Here is a 21,981-nt window from a genome sequence, read left to right on the forward strand (position 1 = left end):
ATTTGATTAAACAGTGTCTGCAAAGTGATTTTTTGTCATTCATACTTTAAAGCAGTCACCTATAGTTTATACATATCAATATTGATCATGAATTAGGTTTAGAAATCTTCCTGGGCTGATGTACATTTTTGCAGGAAATGTCTTCTAGTATAGACTGGTGATACTCAAAAGCATAATATTCAAAGTTTATGAATTGGAGTAATTTGCTGTCACTTATCCATACTACAGTTCTCAGGAAGGGACACCTGTTAGCCCTGAGCATGTAATCATTTTTATTATTAAATACAAAGGTACAATTAAATACAGGCACAGAATGTGACCTGCATCATAATTCTGCCCAGCCCTTCTCTTCACAATATCCTTTTCATTATCACAGGCCTTTTGTTCCTTCATCTTTCTTTTGTCTCCCCGTAAGTTTTCGAATAAGCTATTTACAACCTGAATAATTAGCAATCAGCGTGGATCTGTGGTCTCTGGCCCCGTGTAAACCGAAACACTGTGAAGGGCCTTGACATGACATATTTAAGTACATAAAAGTTTCTATACCCTCAGGGCTTTCCTTTCTTGAAAAAGTTTTAAATGAATCTAATGAAGAATAAGTTTTCTACTTTTCAGATACTTAGGAATCTAGCTACATTTTGAATGAAAATAAAACCACATTTAAACTTCAAACAACAGAATGCTTTGGGTATTCATTTTCTCTCATCTGTGCAAAAATGTCTATACATCAGTTTACGGTAAAGACCCCCCTCCCCTCCCATGCAGAACAATTAATTCTCTCTCTAGTACAAGTCAAAAATAGGTTTTTTATACTTTTAAGGAAGAAAAAGGAAAAAGGAGCAATGTGACAAAAATTAAATGAAATGAAGTTGAAAAGTCAGGAAGTGTGACACACTATAGAGACTCTTTTACAGACCATACATTTCTGTGGCCTAAAGCCACAGGTCATCCTCCTTAGTCGTTTGTGAGATGCACCAAAGTCACTGATAAGCACCTTTGAGGGTAAGGGTCTTTCTTTACTGAGAGCGGCCGTCTGGAATGCATGGCATCTTAACCCAAGATAACTGACCTGAGGATGCTTGAGATTTATTTCTTTAACAATTATATTTATTAAACACCTACTATGTGCCAGTCAGTGAGCTAAGTATCACTGTGGGGAGCAGATTGAAATGGACTGGCTCAGCTATCCCAGGACTCTGAGAACAAGAGCAAGTTTACAGTCCAACTTGGAAAGGTCGCAAGTTCCAAAAAGTCTCTCCATTTCTGAGCACTTTTCCTTTCTCTTTCCTCTGCAGTTTTCCTAAAATATCACCAAGCCTAGTGCTCCAGACATACCTCTTTTTCTCTCTTATGTTACAGGAAGATCTGCAAGGCTTTGTTCAAAGGAGTGTGGACTGAAGTTCAAGCCTCATCTCAGCCAACCGTGAAACCTCACGCTAGTTGCTTCATCTAAGGTGCTGGTCACTCATCTATACAGGGGAAATGACAATGGGATTGACAGAGGTCGAGGAGTGAGATAGGGAGTGTCTGTTCTGACATCATAGTTCTCAATAAACATTAACTATTATTATTCAAAGGTTAAAAAATGTACTGAAAAGTCAAGACCACTTTGTACCTTAATTAAAAGATATCACTACTGCCCCAAATACTTAAAAAATAAAAACAAAAAGAAAGCTCTGTACATTTTCTAGTTCTAAATGGTTTCTTGCTCATCAATCTGGCAAGCTTTTCCTGGAACGTGTTGACAACTAATCTCTAATCTCTGCACTTCCTGAACACTGCCTGCTCTTTTTTGTTTCTCTTTCTCTCTTTACGTTTTACCACTGATGCGCAAGGTATTCTCTTCTGTGTGCCATCGAGGATGGGAAGACAGGGGAGTGATTTTCAATCCGGAAGGAAAACAGCACTGACAGCATAACAGAGTGTTTGGAAATATCAGAATCACCAAGTCTTCTTCCAGAGGACTTCATTTTCTTTTAAAAATGGGGAGCCTCTGCCAGTTTCTACCAAGGAAATCAACACTTGCTATAAACTGGGAAAAGTCAAAAGATCCAAGTTCTAATGCCTCAGATAGCCACAAACTGGATGTGTTTCTGTAACAAATGACTGTCTGGGTTTTGTTTGTTTGTTTTTGCTTCCCAGCATCCCCCCTTCTCCCCATCACAGAAGCCTCGCAAGAGGTAGAGTCCACCTGTCCCCCGCACACGGACCTCTAACCCCACTCCGCCAATCAGATGCTCCCCACACAGACTTCAGTCTAGAGCTAGTGACCCAGAGAACCAGACACGGAGAATTCAAAGGTGGAGGCCTGAGAACAGCGGCACCATCCCGTACTAGGGGTATGGGGACAGACGTGTCAACAGCGATGGCAGAACGAGACACGAGGGGCGGCCATCAGCATTAACGTCTCTGGGGCACCGGTTCTGGGACAGGATCGCACCTGCGGCTTTGGATACTGCCATTATCTATATCGTCAGCAGCTTTCCCAGCATCGCTGCCTGTTGTTCAGGTCCTCTCAAAAAGGTTTTCTCTCCTTAAGTCACCAATTTATTTTTCTTTTGCCTGTGACTAAAAACCTGGGCCAGTCCCAAGCCCTGTGCTTCAGTTTCCTCGCTGCTGGAGCCACAGAGTGGAACTTCGTGATCTCTCTGGTTCCTTCCAGCTCTACCAATTTTATAAGCTGCCATCCCAAAGTGTCAAATAAGCCAACTGAGAGTCGAATTCTATAACGAAGGAAAAGAAAGCCTTCAATGGGAAACAGTCGACCTCTCATAAAAGGACTGGCAAAGTGAGCGATGCCTTTCACTTACCTAGGACCATCTCCCGGCCCCGTCTCCTCATCTGTGTGTGAGTGCGTGCACACAACTTTTTACAAACCCACTGGAATGGCCCCGCCTGCCCCAGGGGTGATTCTGAGTGTGAGCTACATAATAAATAACATGGAACCGTGTCCTAAGAACCAGCTGGGGAATCCTAACTGGAAGCAACCTTTTGAGAAGCTTTATCTGTTGCAAGTGAGTCCTGTATCTTATCAGATTTCTGTCTCTAATCACGGGAAGATTCTACACCTTATCAAGTTGTTATCAAATCAGTCTGACCAGAGCCCAATGTCCTGATTGAAAAGAATGTGTACTATCACATGAACAAGAAAAGCAGGCTCTCAGCCCAGGGAGAGCCCTGCGCCTGGAGACTCAGAACACCTGAGTCCAGGACACAGCAAGTCACAGACTGACTTGATGCTGGACGTATCCCTTTACCCGTCAGAGCCTGTTTCTTCACCTGCAAAGCAGAGTTAACACCAACTTCTTTGCCACTGAAATGATCAGGTTAGAGCGTACAAGGAAGCATTTGTAAGCTGGGAAGCACTGTGAGAATGAAGCTATTATTGTCAACAAAGATTTCCTTCTACTAAGTTTACCTTCCCTCTCTCCTTTTGTCTGAGATGGTCTTTTACTTGCTATCCAAATCATAAGCGTTCCTCAGTTTTCAGAATAATACCTCTGAGCAACCCAGATTCAATGTTTATTTAGAAACTTAATTTGGGGCTTGAACTCCAAAACAGGAAGAAAAGTAAGAATTTAATTCTCTTTGTAACTACAAAAACAAAACTTTCAGATTCAATTTACAAATATATTTTTAACAGATATTGTTTCAAACTATAGTAAAAAATATCCAATTGCTATTGCTTGAACTTGCTACTTACTAAATAAGCAAAATCCTGATCTTAATTTGGTCATTTAAATAGGTTTGCCCTGCTGGAAATTTTTTTTTTTTAACAGCAATCATGAGTCATGGATGACTCACGTGAGCCACACGGATGTTTTGTTTCTCCCAGGAATTAATAAATTAAGGGCAGGGACTTAGTTCTACCCACCGCAACCATCACCACCACTGATTTACCTCCAGGAAGGACAACAGTGCCAGGCATGTAGGAAGGTGCTAAAACATTTGTTGTCTAAAGTAATCAATTTCTAATTCGATAGTCTGTGCATTCAGCTAATGCCCATCAATTTAGCAGAGCCTTATCACCCTGAGAGAAGTGAAAAAATAGATATTTTGAATGCTTACAGCCAAGATCACATGATGAGGCAGAAGACCAAGGTGCAAATACTGTGAGAACCAGCTTAATAGGGAGCTTCCTTTAATGTCACGACCTACCTGCGAACAGCTAGTAGAATATCTGACATCTCCAAGATAAAAAGAACAGGAACAGAAAGTTTATACACAATGTAGTTATCAATGAAATTACGTCAATATTGCAACCACACACATCAAACACTACGCCAGATGCTCTAGCCATATTTTTAAAGCCAACAGATTTATTCTTCTGGAAAGATGAACACAACCAAGAAAAAAAAGACTAGACATAGTAAGAAAAAAAGATCTTCTACTTTGAGAAAGTAGCTTGAGTTGTAACTTAGTGATGACTCAGTATGACTGTTCATACTGTTCAAAAGACTAGAAAATAGATAACTGCATTCTATTATCTAATTTGAAAATGTTCATTTCTAAGTAAAAGAAAACAACCCATTTCCTGACACACGCATGAAAAAGTTTTGTTTCATGGCTCTAACCTTCAATGATACTTCAACTTCTGGCTGGCCAATCTGCAACTCATAGAATTTGAATATGGACAGTGTATTAGATGACATTGAAAATTCTCTTTAATTTAGTTGGGTATAATAATGGCATGGTAGCTTTAAATTATTAAAAAAATAAAGAATAATCCTTATCAGTTAAATGTGCTTTCAAGTGTTCTAGGTGTGGGGATGGCACACTTTTTCTGTAAAGGCCATTCGATCTCTATTGACCTACTCAACTCTGCTGTTGGCAATACCTAAATGAATTAGCATGGCTGTGTTCTAATAAAACTGTTTTACGGACACTGAAATTTAAATTTTATGTAATTTCGTGCCACAAAATTTAACCATTTAAAAATATAAAAACCATTCTCGCATACAAAATAAGAGGCAGGTAGGGATTTGACCTCTGCTCTAGGAGAAAAGAAAAAGGGAGAGGGGAGGGAAAGAGAGGGAGGGAGGGAATAGATAAAATAAGAGTACCCGTGAGTTGATAATTGTTACAGCTGGAGATGGTACACATCAGTTCAAAATCCTACTTTCCTTCATGTATGTTTGCAAGCTTTGATAATAAAAACTTAAAATTTTATAAATTTTAATAAAATTAAATTTTATTATAAATTTATAAATTTATAAATTAATGAAGGGAATACTTTCACAATGTATATCAAATCATCACATTATATACTTTTAAATATCTTACAATTTTATTTTTCAATTATACCTAAATAAAGCTGGGGGTGGGGAATTAAAGCTTTAAAATGGGAAAGAGGAAGGAAAGAAGCAGGGAGGAAAGATGGAGGGAAGGAAAGGAAGATTATTTTTGCTGCCACCATCACCATTATGCTTATGGGGCTCCCAATGACAAATGTATAGTTAATCTGGTTCATGTGAAGTTTCCTTTACCCTGCCACGTGTTGTCAAACTTTCCACACCAATAAAACATGGTTGTTTAGAACTCCCTCTCCGGGGGAAAATAAACTGACAATAGAGCTAATCAATGCTCCTGTACTAGAGAAAGACACTTCCAATATTCTACACAGTTTGATTGAAATCTGCACTCAATAAATATTTAAGAGTTTAAACAAGAAAAGATTCAATACATAGGCTATGGACTCATTTCTGATAAACTCTTACATAAATTAAAATTAAATAGTACCATTAAAACAAATTTTTCACCAAAAAGTTTCAATGAATGTCAAAAAATGTTCCTTTTGTCTCTGAAATTCTGGAGCACGGTAACATGCAGCAAGACTCCAACGTAAAACACTAACTAAAAACAAACGAACAAAAACTAACCACACCCTCACATTGCTAATATTTCTTATAATATAAAAAAATAAAGTTAGATGCTACACAATGCCCCACCAAATTGAAAATACATTTATTAGTTTTACTTTCAACTCTTAAATACAAGGCTGGGACATACCGTAAGTATTAGTAATGTTTTCACTTTTTAAAGTTTTAAAATGAAAAGTAAAAACAATACCATGCTCCAGCGAGCAGAGTTTCTTTCCCATATTCCCAGCAATTCTCAAAGTCTTCCTGGAAATGCTAGTCAGTGGTTAATGTCAAAGAGAGATCATACTAGTTTCTATCTGAGATGGTCAAGGTGCACTCACCCAACTGTAATTACTGACAACCTTCAATTTGCAGGCTCAGCCCTAAGCAGTCCCTGAGTTAATCCTGATGGCACGTGACAATATACGAGGAGTCCCAGCCCTCCAGAATTAGAATCTGCCCACAAATTGTTACCTCCCTAGACGAGGGAATCCCTGGTGTTTACCAGGCTGCAGTCCCTCCTGCCATATACACCAAGCATTAGAGTCCCTGCCCAATATTGGACTTGCACTCTTATGTTCCTACTTGGACTAGAACTCTGCTCTCATCTCAGCTTGCTTGACTACAGCTCTGACATTCTGCCTTGCTCTTCCTTCAAGTACTGGCCCCTCTCTCTCTCCATTTCAAGGAGATGCCTAGTATCCTCCATAGATTCCCCCTTCTCCCAAAGAATCCCCAACATGCTGCCATGCACTTGACTCCACGGAGCATCCCTTCACTGAGAAAACTGCTTCCCTGCTCAGACCCACCATCAGTCTCCCGCACACTGATAGGACTGGGATGAGTCCTGGGGTTGCCAAGTCAGCTGAGACAGGTGGTTAGGACTGCTAGCCACTCCCCTTGGAAGACTGCTCATAGCCAGGCTACGCCTTGAGCCTGCGTGCTCCTGGTTCACTTCTCTGCTTCTACCAACCTGCCTTGGGAGAGCCCTGCCCTCAAAAGTTATTGAAGGGTGTCCATATTTTAAGGGTAAAAAACAGTTTAGCAGATCTAGCCACGGTTTAGTGCTGCCACATATAGCTATCGGTAAGAATAGGTTCTGTGAACGTCTTACTGCCTATGGAAAACAGGAAAAAGAGTCACTCATCTATCCTTTATCGATACCATAGTTCAGGATACAAATTCAAAGTCAATTTTACTTTATGAGCTTTAAGTTCACCTGGTCACAAATAAAAAATTTAAATGTCAAAAATATTGAATTCTAATTAAAAACCTAAGCCTAAGAATCAAAGACCCAAACAGACTATTCACCTTGAGGGGCCAGATTATAATATATTACTCCATTAAAATACAACTTAAAATGCAGCATATTAGTTCTTCAACTTAACATATGTCTCAAAACTTCTCAGGAGCACTGCACAAAGACGCTTTTGTAAAACAACCCCACAGCACTTTGATGTGACCGTATGTTCATTAAAAGGAAGTATTACTACTTACATACATAAGGTACATAATGAATTCAGTATGTGTCTAGAGTTGGCTAATGCTATTAAAGCACACGCCAAAAGCACAGACTATAAGTCAAAATGCGATTTGTCAAAGTAAGATCTTAATATGATACAGGTTAGAAATAAATAATTAAACCACTGATGTTCTGATACGGAATTAGTGAGGAGAGCTAAGCCCACACTGAGACCAGGTGGCAGGTGACATCCCTTTGTTCTATCTATAGCTTTGGCTATTCCTCTCTCTCTTCCACCTGGATAAGTACAAAATTAGCATGCACCAGGCATTCTTCACTCCCCCAAAGGGTTTATATCTCTAACACTGCTTTAAAGACTGATATTCTTTCCAAAATGTTGACATAAGCCAGTTGGGCAGTTACGGATTTTTTAAAGCCCACATTACCGAAGTTTTAAAAAATCTAGATTTCTCTTAAAACAGAATTTGTAAACCACTTGACACTAGTTTATTAACTCACTTCCAAACTGAGGACAATTTAACAAAAGACCAGAAAGGGCTGACGTATATAGTAAACAAAAAGGCCAAGCCACAAAGACAACTATCAAAAATATAAGAAAATCTAGTCAGTGAAAGTTGGAGTTGTCAAGGAACTGTGAGCAAGGAGACGGATACTGCTCCATGTATTATGCCTTCTTTTTCCTACCTCTTCACCTCTCTTTCAGCCTGGGTTCCTTCAAATCAGCATAAAATCTCATCCAAGACTCTCCCATTAACCACCCAAATATGATCCCTAGATTCTGAGTTCCCTGCATCAGATGCTGTTTTCATTCACTGATGCCCACTGCCTACAGAATTCAAACTTAACTCCTTAGCAGAGTATACCTGATCCTCCAGGATCCTGACCCTGTTTGCCACTCCACACCTCTACATCACACTACATAGAGTGTGATGCTCACATTCTATACAACTGCTTCCTGTACTCCGTGTGCCTTCATGCCTTTGGCCACAATGTCCTTCCACATCCTCCCTCACTGACCTCACCTAGCTATACTACTCCACCTTAAAATTTGGTAAAGTATTGCTTCCTTACGGAAGCTTTTCTAGGTCTCCACAACCACCTTAGGTATATGCCTCTTGTAGAATTTCTCACATGTATGGCAAACCATTGATTTCAGTGCCTGTATTCCCCGAAGAGCTTTTGGAGGAAAAGAAACATTTTGCATTATTCTGTGTATCTCCAGGACCTATCAAGTTGCCTGGATTTTACATGGTGCTAATATATGGTTACTGAAGAGATACATAAATAAATAAAATTGCTAGTCGCAGAAAAAAAAAAAAAACTAAGAATACTATCCTAACTAGAAACATATGAATCTACACATTATTTCAACTTGCTATGCAAATCCCAAGACTAATACATTAAGGCCAATCTTGATGAAGAAAGTCAGAATTAATGAAAAGAAAACCTTAGAAAGGGCTGGTACTCAGTTTTACTGTCTACACAGACGTGACAATCATACAGCTTAAGCCTAGACCTAGAGTAGGCACACTTCAATTCAGAGGTAACACATGTCAACATTCAGTCAGCTTCTTCCCAAGAATCAGAAATCAGGAAGTTCAGCAGTGTTTACGTGGAAATGTGTTTGTTTGTTATGTTTTTCCCATCTGAGTCCCGGATGGACTCAAAGGCTATGAGGTGAAACGTAGGCTGGTCAAGAAGCCCTGCAGGGCTTCCCTGGTGGCGCAGTGGTTGAGAGTCCGCCTGCCGGTGCAGGGGACACGGGTTCGTGCCCTGGTCCGGGAAGATCCCACATGCCGCGGAGCGGCTGGGCCCGTGAGCCATGGCCGCTGAGCCTGCGCGTCCGGAGCCTGTGCTCCGCAACGGGAGAGGCCACAACAGTGAGAGGCCCACGTACAGAAAAAAAAAGAAGCCCTGCAGTTTTGGGAGGAGCAGCTTCAGCAGCAGAAACATGAGGCTGAAATTCAACTACTGCTTATAAGCCATTTTCCAACATTTCTTCAGAAGCTCTCACAGCTCATGCATTGATGGAAAATAAGGCTTTTCACGGTTTCCCTTTCATAGATTGATCAAACGTACATACAGAGACCACCCGGGTGGATCCAAGGGCTCCTCAGTGCTACAATGGTACAGAGTCTTCTGGAGGACCCCTGTTTTATTTTGGACACAAGGATCCTGGACATAAGGAAACCTGAAAGCAATGAGAGTGGTCACAATCCACTGGACAAGGGAGAGAAGCACTCCGTGCTTCAGTGGCTGCTGCTTCCTCCAGTCCTTGGAAACGTCCCTCCCTGTGGAGCTGGAGGATGGATTTGAAGGTCTGGGGTAACTGAACCTCCCCAAGGCCGCCTTCAGCCCTCACACGCTGATGGAGATCTTCTCACTCAGATTGACTACCCTACACGCAGTGCCATAGGTCTCTCTGAGTTGCGAGTTAGGAAAACGTTCATGGCACCTGGTTTTAACATGTGCCTCTGCCCCATGCTAGACAAGGCACAATTTCTATACGAAATACGGGTAGTAGAGGTGGAGATCAGAGCATGTTTTTTCTCCCCAGCTCTCTACTACTCAGTAGCCTTCTACGTTCCTGTCACTTTGCTGGTTCTGCTCTGCATTCCTGAGACTTGCTTTCACCTCGTTTCTGGGTGGCACTGCTCTCTGCTTTGTAGCTGCTGTTGCAGTCGGAAGAACAATTTCAATAAGAGCTGACAGGATCAGGCCCCTGTGGTGTCTCTAAAATTTCAAGTTCAGTTTCTGTGAAAAATGCTTACAATGCCATAATGCAAACAGAATTAAGAGGAGTAAATAGTCTGAAATTTGTAGCTCAAAATGTGCACGTAGTGAGGGAAGACCACCTACTCACAATCGGATGGCCCGGGAGCACTGGGGGAGGGTGGCATCACGGAGAGCCACCCAGCACACAGAAGGCCCTCAGAAACAATCACATGCGCTCAAAGGCTTGAAGATACTTGAATAACAAAAAGGGGACCTAAGTTTACCCACCCCTCCTGCCATGAAATATAAGGAACCTGCAAAGGAAAGACACAAATAAAAATGACTGCTTTTATGTGTGAAAAAAAAAAAAGGGTGGGGGGGAGAAGATAAGTTTCAGACAAAAGTCTAAATCGAAATGTATGGGGTAAGTTAATGATGTTCACTTTTGTCGGGGTTGGAGAGGAGAAAGGGCCAAAGTTACGTTAAGCAGCAAATGTAGCAAATTAAAATAAACTTCAGAGAATTAGGTATTTAACTGCATCTAGGTATTTAGATATTTTAAATATTACTCTAAATTGTATGTTTGTTTCATTATATTTGTGTTAATAATGTTTACACTTGGCTCCTTTTAAATAAGATCTTTTGCTACTTAAAAAAATAGACATAATTGAGTGGCGAAATGTTCTTCTCTCTTTATTCATACTGAAGGATCGTGAAGACATGAGTTTTACCCAAAAGAGACAAGAAAAAGGAATATACAAATAGAAGATAGAGGGAAACGATAAAAATACATATTAATCTTGCTTTACACCAAACGTGTTTCTTATAACCCCCGTGTACTGTTATTTATTTTTTTTTAATGTTTTTTGAAGAGGCAACTATTGAAAAGGATAATTTGGGTTTATATTATTCTCTTAAGGGGACAAGAGTAGTGAATTTGTCTGATTTGTAAATCCTGAGGGTATTCAGATTACTTTTTAAATAATAATGTATTTACACCCCTTCTTTTGCCAAAACAGATTTGAGTTAACTACTGAGGTACAATGTTTTGCACACAAAAAATTATCGAGAGAGAGAGAGAAAACCCTCTGGAGCTTCTTCTCGGCTGACTTTCAGTCACAATTTGTCCTCTGTAAGGACAGGGAAAACTGCATGAAATCCTAAGCCCACTCATTACTGTATTTCTCAGGTTAAAAATGAGAAGAATTTAAAACACCTGGGAAATAGGAAGTTTCTGGTTTACTGAGAGGCTTCGGAGTTACCTATCCCAAGTCAGTTCAGGGTTGTGTATTAATCATCTTTGTCATAAAGACATAAAGTACAAGTTATTTGACTTGTTCTTAACCTGACAGCTGCTCATCTAATCCTTGTGCTCTTTTATCATTTTCTAATCAAAGACTTGTTCTTCTGAATAGACAGTAAATTACACACTGGTAATACTTTTCCAGTGAATGCAAGACTACCTCTTTGGTTTGGGATAGTAGAGAAGCAGTACTTATACAAGTTGTGTGGGAAGTCAGTTGTGTGTGTGTGTGTGTGTGTATTTAATGTGCAAAGCTGAGTTTGTTTTAAAGTAAGTGATTGTGTGGTTCATATCTTCTGTGGGTGGATATAATGATCTAAGGAGGGTTTTACTAACGTAAAGTGTGATATGAATAAGTATTAACAGTAATAATGAAACCAGTTTGAAATTTACATTCGAAAATAGTGGTTTATTTAGCACCAGAGAATATAATCTACCAAGGTTTCATTTATAAGAACTATGTACCAATGCCTTTTTTCAGTTTTTCTATATTACGTTACCAGGGCTTGGTTGTAGAATTTCTAGTTGAAACTAACATAGGGGGTTTTTAATTGAAGAGATGCTTTTATTACTGCTATTTCTTGTGAGGGTAGATACCAGCCTGGCCTTCTGTTACACTAAGAAAGCCGCTGTGTGTCATGTGCAGAGCAATTAAAAATGGATTTGACTCTTGTTTTTCTCTTTCTTCCTTTTTCTAAATGTTTATCTGTGCAAAGACTCTTGAACCCCTTGAAAGAATTCTAGAAAACATGCTAGAGTGGGTAGATCAGTGGGTACCTGGAGACTGTGCCGACAGATCCGTGAGGCGTTACACTGTCATACAACAAAGTAGCAAGAAAAACAGCTCCTGAAGACCAATCACTATACCTTTTTAATTTCCTATTTATTTCCCCATATTCCAATGGCAATTATCTCCTTCTCCCTTTCTTTCCAAAAATGATCTAAGAGACTATATTTCTGAAGGAGAACCACTTTGAGACAACTGTACTGGATAGTTACTTTAAGCTTTGATAAACATTTCTTGGGAGTCTGTTTTCCCAATGTCTCTAAAACAAAAGTAGAAAATCTCTCAAACTTTTAAGTCTTAACTGTAAACTGTGATTAATTAGTTTCATTTCTAAAATTTTTTTTAATTCACCATTAATATAAAGAATATAAAAATAAAATGTTACTAAGAAGTGTATAATTTCATGTATTGGTATAAAACAGATCCATCTATTTAAAAGACTATAATTAACATGAATATTTAGTCTGAAGATTGGCTTTCGACCCAAGCAGATGATATGTACTAGGTTTTTAGCAAGTTTAAACAAATCAGAGAATAATGACAATAAGAGCATTTGAGACTCACAGCCTAATTTTAATCTCCCTATACAGGTAAAACTAGTAGATATGCCATTGTTTTGTGGTGTCCAAAGAAACAAAATAAATTTTCACCTGTAAAAAGAAAAATAACTTAAAAATATGGTTTATTGATGGCTAAGGCTGTGACAATACATATATTTTGATCTAAGCAGCTAACATGACTATAAAATTTAACTCTATGAATTTGGTTCCTGGATCTTTTTTTAAATTCACCTTTTCAAAACTTTGTGGCTCTTCATGTTACTAAGGAATGAAATACCCATTGTATTAGGTGAAAAGAGCAAGGTATTACTATTACCTAAGAAATGGAAGGGGGAGCAAATAAAAGTGTACATAAAATATACACATATGCATACACATGCACACACAATGAAAGGATATGCCAAAATTATATTTTTTAAAATGTTATCTTTAAGGAAAAAGAGGACATGTGGTGGAGTGAACAGGGAGAGAAGCTAGCCTCATTTGAATAGTCTTTGTTTTCATTTTGACTTTGAAGCCCTGTATTTTACATAAATTTTTCTTAAAAAGCCCAGCTTTAAAAAGGTAAATCCCTAAAGATCTAAAGCAAAATTAAAATGATTTTATGTACTGAGTTGATGGCATAACCACACTGAAAGACACTATGTAAAGTAGCTTTAAAAGACAGTAATTTATCTATATATTCCCATTGGCATATACTCTAAAACAATAATAACAACAACAAAAAACAAAAATCTTAAACTGGTTTCAGTAATAATATTTTTGGAGGTATGATTGAAGAGATTAAATAAAAGCCATGTACTCATGAATTTAAAGTATAATTATGTCTAAGAATTCATCATATTTTTCTTCTTTAAGCAAAAAACTTTTCTTAACTCTTTCTACAGAAAAACCTAGAAATGACCAATCAGTAGCAATGAACATCCGCAGGAAATAGATTATGGTCTCATTACCGTTCCCCACAGGAAGGAGTCAAAGCTTATTGGAGAAATGGCTGCTTCCAGGTCTAGGTCAGGAAAGTTACAAGATTAACCTAGATTATCTTGTCATAGCAGATAGCACAGAAGTCATCGTAGACCATTAACAGCTTATCAAAAAGGCCCAGGAGGGCTTCCCTGGTGGCGCAGTGGTTGAGAGTCCGCCTGCCGATGCAGGGGACACGGGTTCGTGCCCCAGTCCGGGAGGATCCCACATGCCGCGGAGCGGCTGGGCCCGTGAGCCATGGCCGCTGAGCCTGCGCATCCGGAGCCTGTGCTCCGCAACAGGAGAGGCCACAGCAGTGAGAGGCCCGCGTACCGCAAAAAAAAAAAAAAAAAGGCTCAGGAACCAATTTGAGATGGTGCCCATGGGCCAGAAAAGAGTAGTTTGAACATCAGTAACTCTAATAGATTGACACAAATCAAATATATTTAAAATCATGAGTTTAACTTATAATCAAAAAAATCTCATCACATTTGGAGGATAACAGAAAACTAACTCATTATTATTGAAAACTAGCATAAAAATGGAAAGAATCAAGCATTTATCCAGAAATTTTATACAAAAATGTACCTCAAGGTAGGCAAAGAGTCGATACAGGGAAATTATAACTATTCCAACTAATAAATGAAGTTGGAATGACAGAGTTAGAGAAGTACCATTTTAACCTCTTAACCTCTAATGACATACTGAAATTGATCTAGGCAATAATTATGACTGATTAAAAATAGAGGCAAGAAGACTTGTGATAGAAATTCACACCACCACCTATAAAATATTTTTGACAAAACAATTTGATCCAGCCTCCTTGTAACTTATCACTAAAGATGTCCCACCTCCTCCCCTTCCAATAAACTATGCTTCCTATTTTTCTTGCTTTTGTAATGTCCTGTCTCTTAAATCTGGGATGCCCCTGTGATTCACTTTAATTAACAGCATGTGGTAGAAATGACATTGTGTGACTTTCAAGTCTAGGTCAGAAGAAGCCTTGCATTTGAGACTTGGTCTCTTGGTACTCATTGGGGTAAGCCAGGCACCACATAAGAAGTCTATGTAAAAGTCCAACCCAGCTGTGTGGAAAAGCCACAGTGAGAGAGAGATGCAAGACCAGCCCCCAGCTATTCCAGCCTTCTCAGCCCAGGAGCCAGACATGTAGGTAAGAAAGCTTTCAGAAGACTCCAGCTTCAGCCACCAACTCACTGCAACGACAGGAGGGATCCCAGGTGAAAAACACCCAGCTAACCCCATCCATCCTCAAAACTCTGCGAGAGTCCATTGATGTTTTAAGGCACTAAGTTTGGGTGTTGTTTCTTTTTTCAGCAACAGATTAATGGGACAAGTCTAACATGTACGGGAAATACAGGGGGAACTGTTAAACAAAACCATGAGGAAACAAGGGAAGGGATGGGAAACCTATTATAAAAAGAATGAATTGGTATATATAAACCTTAACTAGGATTTTGTTTGTTTTATGGGTTTATTTTTTAATCAGGAGCAAATTAAGGTAACGACACTATAGTTGACATGTGATCATGACCAGGTATTTGGCCTTAAGGAATTACTGTTAAACATTTTAAGTGTGGTTGTATTTTAAAGAAACTTCTTAACTTTAAAGATACAGACCAAAACATCCATGGATGAAATATTTGTTATCTGGGGGCTGGAGGGTAGCAAATAGGAGTATAGATGAAATTAAACCATGAGTTTATGTGTTGAAACTGGAAGTTCATTTTATTATTCTCATTACTTCTGCATATGTCTTAGTAAAAATGCATATAATTTGTTGAACTATCAATATTTGGCTATTTTTTGTTAAAGTATATAATGGACTTAAAACCTAATGCTAGCTGAAAGAAGCCATGATGTTATAATCTTTAAAGTTTTTTTTTTTTTTTTAGCCAAGGAAAAAAATTACTTTCACATCCCCACATGTCCAAAATATTGATCTAGATATTTAACTTTGCTTCCCCTTCTCCTGGGAAATAGGGATCATGATATCTCATTCCAGTGTATATGCTGAGTTTGATCAACTAAGACAATTTATGGGAAAAAAATGTTTTGAAAACCATACTCTGCTACACAAATGCAAAACATTATTCGAAGTAAGGATCATGTGTTTGGCCCAATATTTGGAATATATGCAGTGAACTCTCTCAAAACCTGAAAGCTAAGAACTCTGTCCTTAGTGCATTTAGCCCTAATACCAGGTACAGTGCTTAGAAAATGGAAATTCCATGAAGATTTTTTGGATGAAGGCATAAACTGGAGGAAAGAGGGCATGGAGATTTTGGATACACTTGCTTTTGCCTTTGATCCTGCATCTTTTTAAAAAGGGTCAACTGAGCAACAAGAGTGTGAGAGGTAAGTATCTTGCTGTGAACCCACCAGAACTATTTGTTCAAACACCATATACACTACACACCCTTCTACTGGTGAATTTTAGCACTGTTTTTAAGCTTTTATATGCAGAGTACAATGTGAATTACTATCTCATATACTACACCTGATCAAATCTACTTTTGTATGCTTTTGATTTTCTTAAAAAAAAAAAAAACTAATTATAAGAGAATAAAAGCCTGGTATTTAATACATGCTGGTCAAGTGAGCAATAAACAATTGCAAACTTTCCTAGAGGCTATTTTGCCCTGTCTCATCATCAGGAAGCTAAAGCATATGTTGGATGTTAGCCTGGATGGACACAAATGTGTCCTATTTATTCAAGGTTTCCTTTGGAGCCACAATTTATAAGTTTTGTTTCTTAGGGGTACATGTCAAACTTCATTTAGCATTTGTTGGTATCCAGATACACTGAATAGCAAAAAGGCAGCATTCGGGGGTAAAATATATGCCTGCTATATGAGCAATAATGTCAGTTTCATTTATGTAACTCACAGAAAACAAGAGGAGAAATACAATGGAAAAGCTGACAGTAGGAAATCAAGATAAAAATTATTCACTTAATTTATAAGTGTAAAACTGCATGTGGACAGGGAAAATACTAAAACAAATAGGTTTTAAATCATGTCTAAGAAGTGGATAATTTTAGAGGAAGTTCTTTTAAAATGTGCTCTTTGACCCTTAAATTTCAAACATTATATACTTATGTGAAGCATGTTTGTATGCACAATATTTTCCTTTTTCCTGAGAATGTTTTGCAAATTTTCTGGAAGAATCTGCAAATTTTAAATATACAAGGGACATTTGTGGAACCAATGCTTCGCTTTAGAACATTTTTGTGAAAAGTTGAAGTCTGATGGTCGATACAATATGCATAAAATTGACCCAGATAAAACAATTAAAATTTAAATAATTTTATACTTATAAAGTTATTTTACATTTATTATTCATTTGAAGCTCAAAACACTTCATGAGCAAAACATTATAAGCCTAAATTCATAGATGTGTAATGTGACTCAATAAAGTTTGCAATCCTAAGTCATCTACTTCCATATTATTGACTGCTTCCACTACACTACGGTACTCTGGAAAGCAGTTTCCAAGTATGACTGTGATGCTTACAACTGTGAGACAAGTTATCATGCCACTTTCAACATATCTTTTCTAAGACTGAACTCAGGATGAGTTCAGCTTAGCTTAGTTCATTCACTTTCAATGCTCTATTTTACTCCATTATGAGAATATACTATAGGTTACTTATTCGTCTCTTGATAGATATTTGAATTATTTCTCTTTTTGAAGTTATTCCCAGTGCTGCAATAAACTTTTTGTACATATCTCCTGGTTCCCACACATAAGAGTTTCTCTGGGACACAGACTTAAAATGATGATAAATTACTAACCCAGTGGTTCAAAAAAGAAAAATCAAGTTGAGTATTACAGAAGTAGAGTAAATGTCAGCATATAACTCCAATATGGTTATTTATTTATAAATTACTTACCTGTACTATTGTACTTATAGACGTTTAAACCATATGTAAAAACAGACATTTCTAAGGAATTTGCTAGAAACAGGTCTAAGGAAAAGTTCTAATATGTTCTTCCTACCCCCAGTGGATGGCCTTGTGCAACCCAGGAGGCTGCTCACACAACCACTTTAGAATCACCATAACAACCTCACAAGAACTGCATTAAGAAACACAGAGATGAACTTGCATAATGGTACTGCTGTTTTGTTTGTAAGTCCACACTATTCAGTTATGTATTCAATCTATTTCTGTTCTGAAGAAATTAATGTGTCTGTCCAAATTTAAAGTAGATAATACCCAATTGTAGTTCAACAACTGTGTTTGCGAATAATGTAAATGAGGATTAAAGGCACCATCTTTATATCTGACTTATGTTCCAAGAACTCAATGGAAAAACAAAAATGAAAACATAAGACTAAAAAAAAAAAAATCACCTTTATGTTATTGGGTAATTGATTTTTTTTTAAGCTTTCAAAGTAGATAAAATCAACACCTTAAAAGACTTGTCTTTAACCCAGGCTTTCTTTTATTGACGTATATGGTTGCGGGTGCATGCCTAGAGGAATAATAGTTTGTTCCTAACAAAAGAGTCTGGATTCCACAATATGCCTTTTGCCAGAGGCCTCATTCCCCAAAGCTCACAGCTAACTGCATCTCCTGCTGTACCTGTAACAATTTAATTGTATAAGTCAGCCTAGTCAAGCATCTCCGGCTCATGACTGGGAGACATGAAATTCATTGTCATTATTGTCCCTGTCATTTTGGATCATTATATCCTGCTGCAGAATTTTCCTCACTTCAGTGCATTTTTACCTCCAGGAGCCAGGGATTATAGCTGAGGTTGGGGGGGGGGTGGGGGCAGGACCATGAGCTGCATTTACCTCAGGGGAGCCAGAGATTAAATTGGCTTTGCTCTCTCACGAGCTGAATTCATCTATTTGTATGCTGTGAGTTTTAGGTTGGAATAAACATGAATATTCTAGTGAAACCTGGGCTTTAATTCCCCCTTTGAAACATGGCTGTAACCAACTTCTATTTACACTAGGAAAGCCAATGTAATTTCTCGTAGGTTGCTATTTTCATATGTGCATAAGGAATACTTAAGGGCATCATCGGGTACGAAATAACAGACATCTCTCTCTGTCACCGCCTGGACTCTCAAAGGGAAGAATTTAAAGCTGTAATTTTGTTCTCCAGTTTCATCTTACAGAAGCTTAATGGGGGTATCTAATGGTTTTAAATATTTAATGATTTTTAATTATGTCTCATTTTCTGTGCACTGGATTGGATGACTGAAGTCCAACTAGAATGGCACCAAAGATCTTCTTTGGGAGCAGGGAGATTGAAGTAAAGTTGACGGAGGAAGCCCAAGTAAGTTTCTGAGGAAACTGGCTCGCCCTCCACAGCTGGCTCACATAACCTCACAGCCTGCCAAGTCACCCGAGCCTGTCGTGCCTTAAATACTTTTTGCTGACGTGGGAGAGTTGCACCAGTCACAACACTCTCTACGTGGAGACCCCCTGATCAGTGGTAATGGCCACGGACAGGGTCCAGCTGGTGGATCTCTGGTAGGATATGGAAAGGAGCAGAGAGGAAATACTAGGACACGTCTCAGGCAGAAAACCAGTGAGGCGACTATATTGCTTTCTCTAACAGAATATAAGAAGAAAAAATAACCTAGTGTGTCACTTCCTATCCCAACTTTCACTTCAAATGGATCTTTCTGAGAAATTTGACATTTACTTTGTCTATACTGAAAAAAATGGTAGTTATTCCTCCACATATGTGAGTTTGTTTCTCAGAGTTTAACAAAATATGGCAATGGATCGTACCTATGCCAAGCACAGAAGTGCCACTATAATTACTACATTTAAAAGTATGTGGTCAAAGACATAAACTTCTAGTTATAAGATAAATAAGTCCTGGGGATGTAATGTACAGTATAGTGACTATAGCTAATAATACTGTATGGTATATTGGAAAGTTGCTAAGAAATCTTAAAACCCCTCATCATATGGAAAAAAAAGTTTGTAATGATGTATGGTGATAGATGTTAACTAGACTTACTGTGGTGATCATTTGGCAATATACACAAATATTGAATCACTATGTTGTATACCCGAAACCAACATAATGTTATATGTAAATTATCCCTCAATAAAAAAAAAAGATAAAAAGTAAAAAAAAATGTATGTGGAATTTATCTTATTCCCTTTGTGGACTTCTGTGGAGGAAAAGACTTTGCCTTAATCCTATGCAATGATCATCACTATTTTTTTTAGCATAAACTGTTTGCATGAATAATTAAGAAAAATTTTTTGACCTTTGTACATTTTGTACTTCAGAGGGAATATCTTACAGACCTAACATCTCAGTTTTGAAAGAATCTTAAAGATGGACTCAGTCACTGGTCCCTCCATGTTAATGGTGATGTTTAGTAGTCTGTCTGACTATATTTTCACACCATTATTTTTTCATTTTTCACTGGTACTGAAGTAACTGTGTGATGGATAACTAATCAGAGTTGTTAATTGGCAAAATTTCTTGTAGATTTTAAAAGTTCATTTAGTTACTTGTGCCACTTTTTCATTATGATCAAGATTCTCCCAAGGTGGGAATTATAAAAATTATTATTTCTGTTCACTTTTAAATGGTTAAATTTATGTTATGTAAATTTCACCTCAATAAATTATTTTTTTAAGTTAAAAAAAGTTATTTTGTGTAGCCCAAATGCATTTTGAAATCATTTGGGAGACTGTTACTACATTCTCATAATGATTATTTAAGAAGAAGAGTATTTGTTGCTGTTGTTGTTGTCAAGAAATGTTTATCTTATAAATGACAATGTTTAGACTTCAATTGCAATGGTATATGCTTAGGAAGTATATTTTCCTCTCTGAAATACTTTGGTAGCAGGATAATAATGTTATTTTTCTGGTTGAAGGGTGAGCCATCCCTTCCTTTCTCTGAGCACACATTTATTACATTTAATTCCTTTACTATATGTTCCTTTCTACCTTATTTCTATATTGGTATTTAATTTGTTCATCACACCATTAGCTTTAACAAAAGTTGCCCTATCTGTGAATACAGCTGTGAAACCATAGAACTACACTGTTTCACATTGTTGTTTTGTCTTGCCTCAGGCATGACGTAGTTGGACCTGCATCATTTCAGAACAAGATTTAAAAAGAAATTATTTCCAGTGACTAGAATTATTTTTACTTTTTCAAGACTTGGGCTTCACAATCAATTTTCAAATATCAAACTGAAATTATTTTAAATAATAATTTTTAACTTTTCAATAGCTAAACTCCTAATTTTGCAACCTGTAACAAGCTATGAAAGCCAATTCTAGATAAAAGAAATTCTTCTTCCTCTTGATTCTAATAGGATAGTGCTTCTCCTGCAGTATATGACACAGATTTCCCTTGGTTTCTCCATGTAGAATTGTTAAGAATCTATAATTCATAACAATATCAAACCAACATAACACAGATGGCACAAATTCAGATATGACAGCCACTAATATTCCTCTCAAGGGGGTTCAGATATGCACAAGCTAAAAAAATAAAAGTAATAAATAAAAGTAGTTCGTGTTCAATATATCACATGGTAGAGAAAATGGCCAAGTTCTTGAGAGAGCTTGCAAGGGAGGGATTGAAACTAAGAGGCAAAGGGCACAAACACTTTCAGGTCAGGATGGGCAGGGGGCCATTTGCAGAATGCCTTTTTATTCCTCCTGGATCAAAAACCTCTTTAATATAGTCACCCAACAAACTACAGTGGATTAACATTAAGGGTCTGAAGCAGAGAAAGAATATTCACAGTTAAGATTGTCCCTTAACATGTAGGCTCAGTCAGGGGCACCAAAAAAGTAGTTAAGTGCCCCCCACCCCGTGGTGTTTAGATGCTGGAAGGCACTGTAAACTGTGAATTTTCCAGCTTTTAATGTTTGTCTAAGACCCTTAACATTTTTCTAATATTGTTGCTCCTAACACATCTTCTTGGGTTTATCCCCGTTGCCCCATCTGCACGTACACATTTTGCATTCATATATGAAAGCCTGAAAGACAGCTAAATTGATTCAGAAACCTAACACTGAGAAGAAGAAAAAAAGGTAGGGGTAGCCTTAAGGATATCCCATGTTATGAAGTATAAATATCAAAGTCTCCTGGAAAAACAAAACAACAAAAACACTTCTTCATGTTAAGAGTTTAGATATCTAACACTAAATACAAAAGATCACATAGTAGGGGTAAAAAAACCTCACTGACCCTATTGGGCCTTTGTGCCACAAAATTTCTAAGACTTTTTGAACATGTATAATTATCTGTGTCCAGCTATTTCTTTATAAATAGACATCCT

At 37.8% G+C, this 21,981-nt stretch overlaps 1 protein-coding gene across 12 annotated transcripts in view; it reads right to left on the bottom strand.

Moving 5' to 3' along the window:
- Positions 1 to 21,981, bottom strand: part of GPD2 (glycerol-3-phosphate dehydrogenase 2) — a 200,401-nt gene that overhangs the window by 41,813 nt on the left and 136,607 nt on the right. The window lies entirely within an intron of this gene.

This window comes from Tursiops truncatus, chromosome 7 (assembly GCF_011762595.2).
Source record: "Tursiops truncatus isolate mTurTru1 chromosome 7, mTurTru1.mat.Y, whole genome shotgun sequence".
NCBI lineage: Eukaryota > Metazoa > Chordata > Mammalia > Artiodactyla > Delphinidae > Tursiops > Tursiops truncatus.